At 34.6% G+C, this 14840-nt stretch overlaps 1 protein-coding gene across 6 annotated transcripts in view; it reads right to left on the bottom strand.

Annotated features, from left to right (window-relative positions):
- Positions 1 to 14356, bottom strand: part of LOC106470819 (probable E3 SUMO-protein ligase RNF212) — an 83790-nt gene extending 69434 nt beyond the window's left edge. For 2 of the 6 annotated variants that reach the window (XM_022399455.1, XM_022399463.1), the window contains exon 1: positions 14102 to 14211. The gene's annotated coding sequence lies outside the window, so the exon portion shown is untranslated. The other 4 variants (XM_022399456.1, XM_022399461.1, XM_022399460.1 and 1 more) reach the window with 4 other exon arrangements.
- Between the last annotated feature and the right edge of the window lie 484 nt (positions 14357 to 14840).

Below are 14840 nucleotides of genomic sequence, written 5' to 3'. Positions count from 1 at the left end.
AAAGAAAAAAAGGGTAATTTAGGTTTATTTAAATTTGTTTTTGGTGGTTATGAGGTCTGTCAAATTGACTGATCCTGTTTTGAGATAGGGTAGAGAAAATAACATAAACTGTAAAGTTTTACTGAAAAAAAAACGTTTGAAATTCATTTAGGAGATTTTAGGGATTACACAAAGGAAATTTGAGATTTTTGAGATAAGGAAAAGTATTTTTAATTTAAACATTTTAACAGTAGAAAGTCAAGGTTTTCATCCATCAAATGCCATATTGTATAAGGTTGTATTCTGAACAGAATATCATCAATTTCACTCACAGTACAAGATTCGTTCCCGTGGGAAAGTTAACAACTAGCTTGGATTAATTTGTAGTAACAGCTCTTGTTGCATGGTTAGAAAGCCAGGACAATTTTGAAAGTTAGGGGAATTTGTCTACTTTTTGTATGTTATTAATCTATATTATTTGGTGCATTATTTAATTAAATAAAAATTATTAAGTGCATTACTATATATATAGTATATAAAATTAAGGTTAACTCTTGTCGTAAACCTGAGAACAAGAAAGAAAAAGATTGGGTAAGTACTTTATTTCTTATTTTTCATATTTATTCTTTATGTACTATTATAAAAGTAACTAAAATCTAAATATATGGATCTTTTTCAGTTATTTAAGACTAGATTAGGTAAAATAAGTAATAATACTAATAATATAATTAAAATGGTTCACGAGGCACGCATGGGAGCAGCTCGTGGGTAATGTAATTCGATAGCGTAACGTGAGCAGCACGTTGCCCGAGTGATTTACAACTTATTATGGTGGGGATAGCAGTTGGACACGGTTCAAAAGACAATAAAGCAATAAAATTTAATTATAAATAGATGTATAATGTTACGAACAAAGAGCTACTTAGGATAAATGAATGTAGTTTCAGGTTACAATTTTAAATCATTCTAAAAAGAAAAGAAGGTTAATTTAGGTTTATTTCTATTTTTTTTTATGATTACGAGGTCACTTGAATTGACCGATCTCGTTTTGAGATAGGGTAAAGAAATAACATAAAAACTAAGGATTTAGTGAACAAAAACGTTTGAAATGCATTTAGGAGATTTTAGGGATTACACAAAGGAAATTTGAGACGACAAAAAGTATTTTTAATTTTAACATGAAAATTACTTTGCACATGGACTATTAAAAACATGGACAAAACTTTATTTTATCTTATTAGAAATACTTCACTAAGAAATATGACTTTTTGTATGTGAAAGACTTGTAATATTAACTGAAAGACTGCCAAATTTCGTAAAGATATACCAAATATATAGAGAGTTATTATTATTTAATTTATGTCAACTTTAAACGAGTACAGAAGGTCACGTGACTCAGTCAAATTGACCGACCCCGTGTCGAAAGATTTAAACTAAAGTAACCTAGATGGTAAAAGAAGTATAAAAATAGAACCAAAATACTAAGCAGAGAAAACATGAAAGACCTAAATTACCGAGTGCGGAAATTAGGTCCATCCACACAAGCTCACATAAACTCACTAAACATGGGTATACCTACAGGGAATGAAGAATACACACTGAAAAACTTACCACCGATCTCCTGGGAAAAAGAACAATTCCTAACCCAGCAGATAACATGGAGGTGTAGTAACAGGTGGAAAGTGCTGTTGAAAGAAATTTCCACACAGTAGTTATATCCTTCTGCACAAAAATTCACAACATGAAAGGAAGAAATTGTTGAACTCCCCACGAACTAAGCCTGTGCTTCTCCAGCAGACATCATCAACCCTGAGACACATGTCAGAACCATTGTCTACTATCATGGGAATTTCATCATCCGCCATATTAAATCTCGAATTCATATGAACAAATTAGAATTTGGAAAACAGAAATATTTCTAAAACAAAGGAGTAAAAACAATGGAAATTAAACATAAGAAGTCAAACCTTGAAGTTGAAACTAATATAAGTTTGTGATCAAAGCACAATCAAAATTTTATTGTCACATGGAGAACGAGTTAAAACACACTTCTATACACTAAAATGCCAATCAAGAAAGTTAGGATTGTGCTAGAATAATAGAGAGAGCTATCCGCACTAGTATAGATGGCACAATATTATTGATGTAGGGTAGTCATGTGATCAGCACATGTTCTGAAATGGTGGGAAAATAAAGGTACATAAAAGACTGTTGCGCTGTCAGTGATAAAATTTTAACAATGCTTAAAGGGCAAACCTGTCGGAATGCTTATGAAACTCAAGCCTACTTTTCTATATAATGATGTTATTAGTACATTAAATAATTATATTTATTTCAAGTATGCACTTAAGAACACAGAATAATAACACACAAACAATGTCCTATAACTATTATAATTTAAATGGGTTTCTGGCTAAAGGATACGTGCTTTAAAATAATTCCCTTATGTACTCAATCTGAACTTGGCAATAGCAACTTTCAATGTGTAAGTGAAATAACTGAAAGTTTCTGTTAAGCACAAGGTAGCATTATATTTCATTTGTTACAGTAAACTTTGTCTTTCTATTGTTTATAATTATGTAATAGCAAACATCATAGAATATTATTGGAAATTTGTGACAGAGAGGATGTGATTGGTGGGTGTGACAAGTTGGTCGACATTCTAATTTAGTCACTATAAACAAAAAAGATTCAAAACTATACAATTAGAATATGCATTAGTAATTTTTACATCATAATAAGTAACTTACATTAAACTCAGTAAATCAGAGAGGGGCAACGAAAAATAAAGAATGGTCAAGTTGAAGAGAACAAATGTGATGATACACATACAATAGTCAGGTGGCTTAGCCCAATATTTTGAGGTTACCGTTACTGAGCAGATACAAACACCAAATTTGGTATGAATTTTCTTTTGATAGCACTTATCAAGTTTTGCCTCAGAGCCCTCTTGAAATATCAAGGGTTTCTGTATAATACATCAAAATCCAACATGGCCACCACCTGCCATTTATATTATGCTTAAACTTGCTTGGACTTATTGCAATTGTCAGAATAGCACTTAATTATGAAATTTTAAAACAACTGAACATTCTATCAATATTTTTTTACTGTCAGGGCACTATAGCCATCTATTTTTGTTACTATGAATAGGTGCAGCCTATGACATGCATGGGTAATAGTGCAAAATGTGTGGTCCTACAGCACAAGTTGCAATCAATGTGTATTTTGGTTAATTCGGAACAGATTGTCTGTAGGTGAATTCTGAATATATTGTTTGTATGTGTCTATAGAAGTAGCAAGTTCATCATTCTACACACAATGTTCCAACTGTCTGGTTATGTGCCACATTTACAACTGCACAGAGGGGAACAGTCAAGATTGGCTTTGCTGCATCTGGATTTTGAGCAGTCTCCCTTGCATGAGCATCTGATCAATTCCCTGCAGGCTTTAGAGACTTAAGTAATTGTGATACAAACAGAAACCCATGCTTTCTTGATCTAGGTGTCACCAGGTATATTCCTTGTTGGAAACTGGAAAGGGCTGATTCCAGTTACATGGAAAGAAGTCACAGCAGTGGTTAAAGTTGAATTATGGTCTATATTGTCTAAGGCACCAACTGTGAACAAGCCTTTTCTAAGGCAAGAGGGACTACCACACCATCTTCTTCATACTGCTCACAAACAGAAAAGACAATCCAGTCTTCAAGCTCCATAGCCCTGTCATATGAAATGCTGATACCCATCTGATACAGCTGCTGGATGAGTTTTTTGTTTCTTGTCAGAGTATGAATATTCAAACCAATGTAGATGAGGAGAGGTGGTTCCTGCTCCAAAGTATGCCTTGTTTCCACATCTGACTCAGATGATCTTTTCTTTGTGTTGTCTGATTATGTACCACATTTACTTGAGACTGGAAGACTGTGATTCTTCTTGACATTGTGGAGGGAAGAATCCTGTGAATTTGAAGGCTTCATGACTGAAGATATCTTTCATATTATTGTTTCAGCTTTGGCCAGAATAACAGCTTCTTCAGAGAAATCTATTTTTTTCAGAGCTTCCTGTAAAGTATTGCATCCCTTCCTTGAAAATAATGACAGCATTTCTCCCATCATACTCTTCTTGTGCTTCTGAAAAACATTCCAGTAGTTGGTTTGTCAACCTGGTTTTGTTAATTAATTTACTACTATCAAAATCCTCCAAATGATTTACATATAGTGTGTGGAGTTCAGACAACTTGAAGAGAAGGGATCCATGGTCAACAGCTTTTTCAATGTAACTCATTAGCTCCACAAACACTCAACTCTCATTCACTTTGTCATTTCTAGTTTCTGGTTTAATTTTCTGATAAGGCTACACTATCAATTTCTCAACTTGACCAGGCATTTGAGTTGATTCTTTGCTTCGGTTGCAAGGTCTCCCCCAGTAAGTTTTGCAAGGAGCTGAGAATCTTGCAATTCAGTTATCATTGTACAAATATTATCATCTGCATCAAAAGTTGAAACATGACACAAGTCACCCTCCTCATTTCCTTTCTCACAGAAGAAGCCCATTTGAACATCCAGTGCCTTACACTTGTTGGGTCTCGTCTCTTCAGGCTCTGTGTTGCTTTCTCACTTCCTTCTTGCTTTCATCAACTAAGAATTGTTATTTTTCAGATGGTAGAATTTGTGCCATGAAGCAGAGTGAGCTGCAAAACTGTCAGCACTCCCACAGTAGAGTTTAGTTGGAAGCAAGTCAATTTCTCTAAACTGTTGCACATTTGCTAGAAATGATGAGTAGGCATCTGTTTTAGCTCAACTTGTGCCAGGACTCTGCAATGGACATTTAAGTGGTTCTACTGTAACTTGCTGGCAGATAATGCACCAAGTCCAGTGTATCTTCATCTTGTTTGTAAGTGTATATAGGCTGCAAACATAAGGAAATAACTTTTAGCATCTTGAAAATAAATGGCTATTTTGCATTATCAGCTGACTGTGTATATTTGTCTACTACAGTGGACATAACTTATGCATACTGCAACAAATACTCTAAATCTAGTAGTGAAATTGTTGTTGCATTAATATAATTTATTGTCTAACTGGCAAAAGAGGGTTTTTATCACTATTACCCCTGCTTGGCACAGGTTGTGCTTATACATATATATGATAATATCAAGAATAGTTGGCTACAGTGCCCTGAGAATAACAAAAGTTACCAGGATGTTGACTGATTGCAGAAATGTATATAAAACTGTTATTCTGACATAAGTAAAATGTCTAAGCATAATATAAATGGAGAGTGGTGGGCATTTTGGATTTTGATGTATTATACAGAAATCCTTAATATTTCAAGAGGGCTCCTAGCCAAAATTTGATTAGTGTTACCAAAAGAAACTTCATGTCCAATTTGATGCTTGTATCCACTCAGTAATGGTAAATTTGCTAAGCCACCCAACTACAAAGGGAGATTGAGAATTTATTTAAATATTTCCCTTTGAAATTAATAAATTAAAACTTATGTAATATTAAAATTTGACTTATTATCTAAATTTTGATGCCAAGTTTATTTGTATATATTGATTATAAGGCAAGTAAATTAAAGTATGAATGCAACTCTCTAAAAAGGTGTCACATTCCCACTTTGACCTAATCATAGCAATAGAGTGGATGGTGCTGCATTAGATGTAGCTGTAAAAACCCAAATTTAATTTCATCTTGGTCCTGTCACAAAAAGAATGAAGGTAATTATCTTCTATCTTTGTTCAGGCTTTAGTATCCTGAGGAAGGACATAACGTAGAAAGTTTAAACCAATGTCATTTTGTGTAACAGATGTACAGTTGTCTGAGCCAAAATAAATCAATCAGGTAAAGAAAAGTGGATTACACTGCTACGATGTGAAGAATGAAATTACTATACTTCCAGGTGTAAAAGTGTTTTTCCATAGCGTACTGCAGAAGAATACTGGGGCATTATCACTGTCTACTGCACAAAACATTACTTCTTGTCCAGAAAACAGGTTAAGTTTACTCAAAAATTTACGTGTTTGAATGATGGCATAGTCTAATGTTTATATGTAACTATGGACGTTCAGCTATTCATCTTCCTGCTGGAGTTGACTTCAAAATGAGGTATGAAGTAGAAGTGGCTTGAAGTAGCTGTACTGCTGGCATTGCTTTAGTTTCACTATGTCTAAGAAAAAATTCATGACTATCAGAATATTTGAGATAACTGGTTGATAAATATGCACACAAGTTTGATTCAACACAATGACACTAACTCGGTGAGTTACTAGATGAAAAAGCTGATGTGTTTCTGAGGCCATATGGTTATTTGGGATAAGACAACAATAACACGCTAGAAAATAAATACAAAAGACATCCATCCAATGAAACAACCACTGAATAGTCTTCTCTGAAGCTCTAGGGACACAACCATTACTGAAATACAACAAATGATGAAGGATGGAGTAATATAACCTTTGAAGAGTGCTTGGTTCTCTTCAGTAGTGACCATCAGGAAGATGGAAGGTACACTGAGGTTCTGTGTTGCTTTTAGGTTAATGAATGCAGTGACATGCACTGGTGCCCTTTTGTTACCACAATCAGATGAATGTCTGGATACACTGGAAGATGTTTGCTAGTTCAGCAATTTACACCTGGTTCTAGAACTTGAAAGTTGAAATGGATGATGAAAGCAGGCCACAAACTGCTTTTAGTACTAAAGATGGCTTTGTAAGAATTTTGGTTCATGTCACTTGGCATGTATAATGTGCTTGCAATCTTTGAAAGGCTGGTGAAGCTTACACTGAGTGTTCCAATGGAAGAAATGCCTGATCTATGTCAATAATATCTTGGTGTATGTAAATGTATTTCCACCTGTAGCAGAAAAGTGGGGTATGGTTTATCAAGAAATAAGAAATTCCTCATTCACACTGTAGGAAGGGGCAGCATATCAATCAACCCTGCAAGAACCACAGCAATCAGAAACTGGCCCCAACCCATAAAGAAACATGAGATCTGCAGCTTCCTATGCTTTACAGCCAATTTCTCCATTAAGGTTGATTATTCATCAATGAAAAGGCTTATTAACTTCAAAAACCCAGAAGGCATGGTTGCATTATAGATAACATTTCAAGAGTTTAACTTTGTCATACATTATTGACTGAGACAACAACATGAAAACACTGATGGACTGTCTTACCATATGGTTTATCCATTCATTGAGTACCAAGACTCTGTTTGGATGTGAATGTCACTGAAGCAGCTGTGATAGCCAAATCGTACAGTACATGATGATACAGTACAGTGAATGTACTATGTGAATAATGCTTCTTAATTTCTTGGAAGAGCAACTAAACGACTCAGATCTAAAATGGATACTTCTTCCCATGCAGCAAAGAGGAGCCTGGCCAGTGCAGATGCACATAATTTATTGTATTTGTATGGGCAATTAGGTGTGCAAGATGGTATGCTACATTATTTTTATGTACCACTGTAATGTTCTCAATTTATGATACAGACCCCAAAGCCCTAAGTAATGAAATATTTCAGACTTAGCCAACAAGCAAGTGATTTTTCTGTCTGCACTTCCATCCATCCATATGTGGAGTGATAATGTAAATACTATACTAATTAAAACAGGTTATATTCTAGCAGAGTTGTGGGTTCTCAACTACAAAGAATAGTCCTGGATATAGCTGATCCTCTCCTGGAGATTAAGTGATATAACTAATACATGGTGCTTCTAATCAATATTTCATTAAGTGGACCAAACTTACCATTAGTTTATACAGTGGTACAGTCTACTGCTGATATGTTTGCGATTTGTTACTCCTGAAACAAATTAGGTGGCCACTTTCCACAGCCAGATAATTGTAAAGTTGTTTTAAAGCGTATGTATGGCAAAGACATGCCAGTGGAATGTAAGAATTGTAATGCAAGCTATCAAATGTGAACTTGCAAAGTTTGTTAATCCTGACCATAATGACTGGGATGAACACCTTTCATAGAGCACAATAGCATATACAGAGCAAAATGTATCTGTTTGTTGAACAAAGAATTCTCATATTTGATGTAGAAATACAGCTTCCTGCAGTTCTAATGTATGGTGTACCACTGTTTCAACAAAACCATGTGATGTGATTTAGGTCAGCATTACTTGGTACATATTAACTTGCACATCACACCCATGAAAGGCTACCATAGAGCAGAAAAAATGCTATGATAACACTGAAGGAGTAAAAGTTTGAGTGAGAAGATTGGGTATGTTGTTGTTTCTTATCCCTAGAGTCATTAGATCAGGTCATGAAGAGTGCACACATCCTCTAAATTGTGAATCTTCTCTGGATTATTATAGAATTCATCAGGTGTCATTTCTAAACACATCATTATAGGGTTAGCACTTGCTTCCTCTCTATAGCATATGTACAGGTAGTGTGGGTTTTATTCCATTTTGAAATATTGTGTGCCCAAGGTATCCAAACTTAAGCCTTATAATGAGGGTTGTATCTTGTCTATTTAAACTGCTTATGACTGTAGTACCAGGTTTAGTTCCTGAGTTCCAACTGTGATTAATTTTATTATACCATTCTTCCTTCAGTTTTCTCTTTAGTGTTGGCAGTTGATACATGTGGTGCATTCAGTTTTTGTTTCTGAGATCTTGATTCATAGCTGTTTTCTTTGCCAGGATATCAGCTTTCTCATCTCCTGGGACTACCATATGTGAAAAAATACAAAGAATCCTGACTTAAGTAGATCTATATAACTTGTTTAAATTTCTTGGAATTTAAATGAGAATTTTTAAATCATTGGTAAAACATTCTTCTATTACTTTGATTGCAGCTTGTGAATCTGTTAATATTGTGAATTTTAAGGGAAAAGTTTTATCTAAGAGGGAGATGGCCTCATTGATAGCAGTGGGTTCAGCCTCAAAATTGGAAGGGCCGATTGGGTTGGTATGGGATATTTCTAGTAATTTTTCAAAAGATGTGCAATTGATTCCACTTCCAGAACCTCTATATTCTATGAAGGAGTCATATGTACAGATAATAATAACATTCTCATCAATGCTATTTATAAGTTCTAGACTCAAAGAGATCTGAGAAACTCTGGATGTTCATGTGATTTTCCTGAGGTCTTCTCCAGGTTAGTGTTTATTACTGGAATATTTCTGTTCTTGTGTGGTGCAGGTTTAAGTATTTGCTTTGTTTCAGTAAGCATAATATCAGGAAGGAGTTCTCTCATTCCCTGTATTGGAGATTTTTTGTTTTATTCTAGTTTTTTGTTTCCATTCCCTAATTTGTTGTCCTGTGTTTAGGTTGTAGGGCTCAGTCTTTTAAGTATTTAAATGCTTGAAGTTGCCCTAATGACCTTAATGGAAGGAGGTCTGCCTCAAATTCAGCTATAATATTGAGGCAACTATTTCTTAAGCCACATATGATTTTGGCAGCACTATATTGGATTCTACTTCTTTTGTCCTAGCTTGTTTTTGAGATACAGATCCATGTAGGTATTGCATATAGTAGAACTGGTCTTGTGTCCATACCTTTGGAAATTTGAGAGCCCTGTACCTTACTGTCACATGTCCAATGAAGAGGTTGTATTCTTACCCAGCAAAGAATGAATCACAGTGGAAATGAATTTGTTTCACCCGGATTTAGTTGTATTTACTTTTCTGTGATGCTAACTTCAGTGAGTAGATTGACTCATAAAGAAGTGGTACAATACTGTGGTAGTTTGCTTACTGATGTTTGTAACTGTCTAAAACAGTGAATTTAATTTCATGTCGAGTATTGTACTTAGACAACCAGTACAGTATAGAAATCATGATCACTTTTGCAAGCAACAATTATGGTGATGATGTCATCACTTTACAGAAGACCTCTGTCCATACAGCTGCAAAATGTGTACTGGTATCTGATTTAATTCTAACTGATAAATTTAATGTACTCTATAAGTGATGCTAGTGCTAGTAGAACAACTGCAGTGTCCAAAATCGATGCATGTGCAGAGGAAGCGTTGTAGATGGAAGACCCTGATATCCTAGTAGATCTTCAGCACTTGAATATAAATGGAAGTGATAACTATCAGGTATTTTGGCATCATTGTGAAGCTCACCTTGCTGAATGCAATGCAGTATATGAAAAGACATGGAATCGCCATATACATGGCCAAAGCCATCTCAGTGAGAGATTTGGTTGAACAGGTTGCTAGGAAATGTCCAGAAGGTATTCCAATACCTTCTATGCAGTGGGTTCAGTTAAAGTTTTGTCCCAGAAACCCAAATAGCAACTCAGTACAAGAATAATTTTCCAATAAAAATGATGATTCAAAAGCATCAGTTTAGTCAAAATCACATCAATGATCACTACTGCACTGCAATATTTAGGTATTTGGGTGAGTATGCTGTAATGCTTTGTGACTCATCACTTTTTATATATATGGATGACAAACTTCATATAAAAATTGGGTAGCCAGTGTGCCTGTTGCTGCTATGGAGAAAAGGCAGCAGGTACTTGTCTTACTAACAGAGTTTTGAGGTATGTGATCATGATTTTACACGATTCAGTGTGATACCCAAAGTTGTGTTGATGATTGACATTCCAGAGACAATTGATGGCTCTTGGTATGATGGTTATGTCTTAGTTGGTTTAAAGGAAGCTGTATTTGAACCATCTAGTGCCTTGAGACATGCCGCAGAACAAAACAGTATTCTTATGACAAAAATAGGAACCAAATCAGTTCTTTTCTTGTACACAGATGGTAGGCTTGATCACAGGATTACATTCCTTTGAATACAGTTGGCTCTTATTTCACTCTTCATTAATCTCAACCTTGACTATCTTTGTACACTAGGACTGCTCCTCATCATTCATGGAGAAACTCCATTGAAAGGATGATGTCCATCCTTAACCTTGGCTTTCAGAGCATAGGTCTGATGTGGAGTAGCATGTGTGCAGAAGCTGAAGCAGCTCTGAAGAACTGCAACAGTTATTTAGCTCAGAAAAGAAGGAAATCCATTTGAAGAAAAAGTATTGAAGTCTCTTGAAACTACTATTGCCTTGCTCAGTGATGAGATCTGTCATCTGGAACTGAACGGAAAGAAATTTGAACTGTATAACAGCTATTTTGATGAAGAAATTCAAGAATTTTGGGAAGTGTTGCATTTGATTGAGCAACTGCCAACAAGAGAAGATACCAAGAAAAAAGACATATCCAATAAGCCAGTATGAAAGTTTTATGAGCATTTATCTCTCAATCCCAACTATTTTTTCTCAATCAAAAAGTGTGGTGAAGAGGGTTACAAGATCTGCAAACCTTTACTTATGCCGAAAGAAGAAGAATTAGTGAAAATCAAACACCTTCCAGACCCAGTGATGGTGAGAACAATCATTAATTACCTTTCTGTGATTCTTTTGAACAAGAAATGTCAGAGAAAGAGCAACCCTCTCTTTCAAAGCCAGCCAAAAAGCACAAGTCTCTAACTTTCTCAGCCAGCGTGCAGCATGTTCATAGCATTGGGATTGTGTTACAGTGCAAAGATTGTAATCTTTGGAGGCTTTTGTATTAAAAAAAGTAGTTATCTACTTGTGACAAGACTGAGATTCAGGGTATTTTGAATGACATAGTTTATATGTGTGGGTCAACCCTACAAGAGTTTCTTCTCCTAGTCAAATTTGTGTGTGTGTATGTTCGAGATCATAGCTGCTTTGAACCAATTGAAAAGTTATTTTACTCTGCAGACTTTGAACTTATTTGCATCTGTTGCATTGATGAAAATGTGGAGGAGGATAAAGATAATGAATTTTATTATATATCTTGTTTATGTTTATCTATGAAAGACAAAATCAGGAAGAGATGTTGATTTTGTTGTTGTTTTTAACTGTTATGTATTCACATTTTTGTATGTACATTACAACATGCCTTTAAATAATGATATTGTATGAAGGATTAAAAGAGCAATTGAAATGAATAATGATGTCCCTCCCTCACTAAAAATGAGGAAATAGGTGATGAGAAACAAAGAATCAAGTTTGCTTGGCCTTATCAGAAACGAAGAGGAATGGATGTATAATGTTTGTGCTAAAAGGAGTCTCACAATCAGCAGCTGGTGCTTATAATTTATAGCTATCTTGATTTTTCTACCTGTGTATGACTACACTATCAGTTCTACATCCTTCATTCCTTGCCCATTGGACCTGAGCTCTGTTTTAATAACAACCAAACAGTGGTGGAAGACTTACTGCACGTATGTGATAGCTATACTAGCTTGAGTGGGTTATTGCAAAGCAACCACCAACAGGGAAATTATCAGTGCACTGGTCAGATATATGTCTTATAGCAAGCCTGCTAGACTGAGACCTTTACAGGCACTTAGGAAACAATTTCTTAAGTCAATATACTTGATTATATATATGCCTTTAGAAACAGCATTTGTCCAAAATAATGATTTTCACAACTTGTGTCTAAAGTTTTCTTACAGAGTAGCTTTTCTGCTACAGTGTTTCAACCTACACTATTGGCTGAACTACTGACCTAACAAAGACAGTTGGCAAAGCATTTTTAATCCTAATTTAACTGTATAAGACCAAACTCTTGACCCTTCTGGATATCTTGTTTTACAAGAATTAGGTTGTTGGAAATTTTTCACTTTGCTTCACTACCTTACATAGTGGAACATTACAACCTGTTTAACTTCTGAGAGGAGCAAGTCTCCAGGCTGCTTAACTCCTAAAACTGACCTTCAGGTAAAATTTACAATGAGAAGCTCTGGGTGTTCTGTGATCTGTTCTGTCAGAGGATACCAAGAGAACAGGCAGCACCAGCATGACATCAACAGTCAGCCCAGTAGGATGAAAAAAAAATAACATTAAAAAAAAAAGAACTTCATAGGACTTAAGTATCAGCAAAGCAAATCCACAGAGAAGTCCCAATAAAACCCTCAAATGGTAGACCACTACCACTAATGTTGTTAATGCTGGGGCATCTATTTCAACTTGATATTTACACTGTCATCTCAGCCACCATCACAACCACAGTATGTGAAGTTCTGAGCACTCCAACAATAGTCCCTGCACATAATACTCTACAACAGACCATCAGACTGAAGAATCATTGCAGTAAAGTGGACAGATGCTTGGGCCAGGTGCCAACATGAAGATCATCACAGTTACTAAGGGGGCCTCAATGAGTCTAAAAAAGTACAAAGTTTCATTAAGTAGGTGAGACTAAATGAAAAAGAATGTGGTAAAAGCAAAAGATATTATCAAGGAAATAACTGTGGCCAACAAAAGATCAATGCTGATTTGAAGAACTTGCTATCTGGAATGCATATGTGGGTTTTTGGTAAGTTTACCTCATACTTAAAGGTTTTACAGAAATAAATCTATTATTCCACAAATAGCTGTCTCAAACTTTATATTTTTTGAAAGTACCTTTTAACATGCAAATAGTGATAAGTTTTTTTTTTTCTATTTAGGTGAAAATACTATAATATGCTTAGAACAGGTTACAGAAAAGTGATAAATAATGTCACTCTCTGAATACATAAATGTAACATAAGCTAGGCTTCTCCTTTTAGCCATAAAGCTATGCCTAAGTGTATGAACATCCACTGATTCAGTGTATTTGACATTTAGGCCTCTATAATGAGCATCCAGTGTTAATGTAGATGACCGAGATAATTTAAATTTAATAGAAACTGGGCATGATTTTTAAGCTAATGTATCTGCCTGATGCAATGCAAAGAAAACCCTAAAATTGAAATGTTGGGTATCAGTATAAGTTTTAGCAGGAAAGGCAAAGATAGAATAATTTCAATAAAACATTTAAACTTTAAAATTAAAGGTATTCCTATATCATCATCAGGCTAACCTAGAACAAGTCTAGGGCTCAAAAAAATATTTTTTAATATCAAATTAGACTTAGAGAAATGGCAGTGGCCCAAAACGTCATTAATATTAATAACAAAAAGATACTTCACTGGAAATATTTCAACTTTCTTTTTTGTTCCTATTTATATTCCCAAAGTGGCTTCATTCAGTCTTTTAAACTTACTTTAAACTAAAGTCTAAAGCCGCAAAAGCCTAGATTAAAGGAAACTACTTCTAGTTCTAAGTTTTAAATTGTTTGTGTTATACTTACACTTTACAGCATAACTGTAACTTGTAAGTTAACGTATAATATAAGTGAAAGTTATGTATCGTAGAATATTAACTTAGCCTTAGAAGCTAGACTACGTAAACAAAAAAAAAAAAAAACGTTACCACTGTCAAACGTCAAACTTTTTCACTTATGTATAAAGCACACCCTGGAAGTACAGAGGTAATGTTAATACATATATATATATATATATGTTACCTATTCTTACGCATGATACTTCAGCTGACACAAAATACAACATTAAATAGTGCTACCTTACACTTACAGAACATTTTTCATCGTATATATATATATATATATTCATATCGCACTAATTTTTGCAACTATATATACGACTTTTATTTCATCAATACTGATCCAATGTTTTTATTACTCAACATTTTGCCTAACGTCTTTGGAAATTTTTATCTACGCATACACTACTAAGTTATAAATACATAGCAAGTTTCTGGTATTTTGTCAAACACATATACTCCTAAATAAATGCCTAATTTTAAAAGTGCATTTTTAGATCAAACAATTACACAGGCCTGCGAACTTAGACTTCATAAAAGTTGTTTTGTTTTAATAACGGATTTTCCATAATTCAGCTACGCAGATTTCGAAATTAATATTAATTTATTTTCTACCACATAAGGATTTTTACAATTCGGGAAGACAAATAATTCTTACTTAGATCAAATTATTATTTCGTTTACTACAATGAACATTTTTTATTATT

Source organism: Limulus polyphemus, unplaced genomic scaffold (genome assembly GCF_000517525.1).
Source record: "Limulus polyphemus unplaced genomic scaffold, Limulus_polyphemus-2.1.2 Scaffold4235, whole genome shotgun sequence".
Lineage (NCBI taxonomy): Eukaryota > Metazoa > Arthropoda > Merostomata > Xiphosura > Limulidae > Limulus > Limulus polyphemus.
The sequence above is the reverse complement of the archived record's forward strand: the minus strand, read 5'-3'. Positions and strand labels throughout refer to the sequence as shown.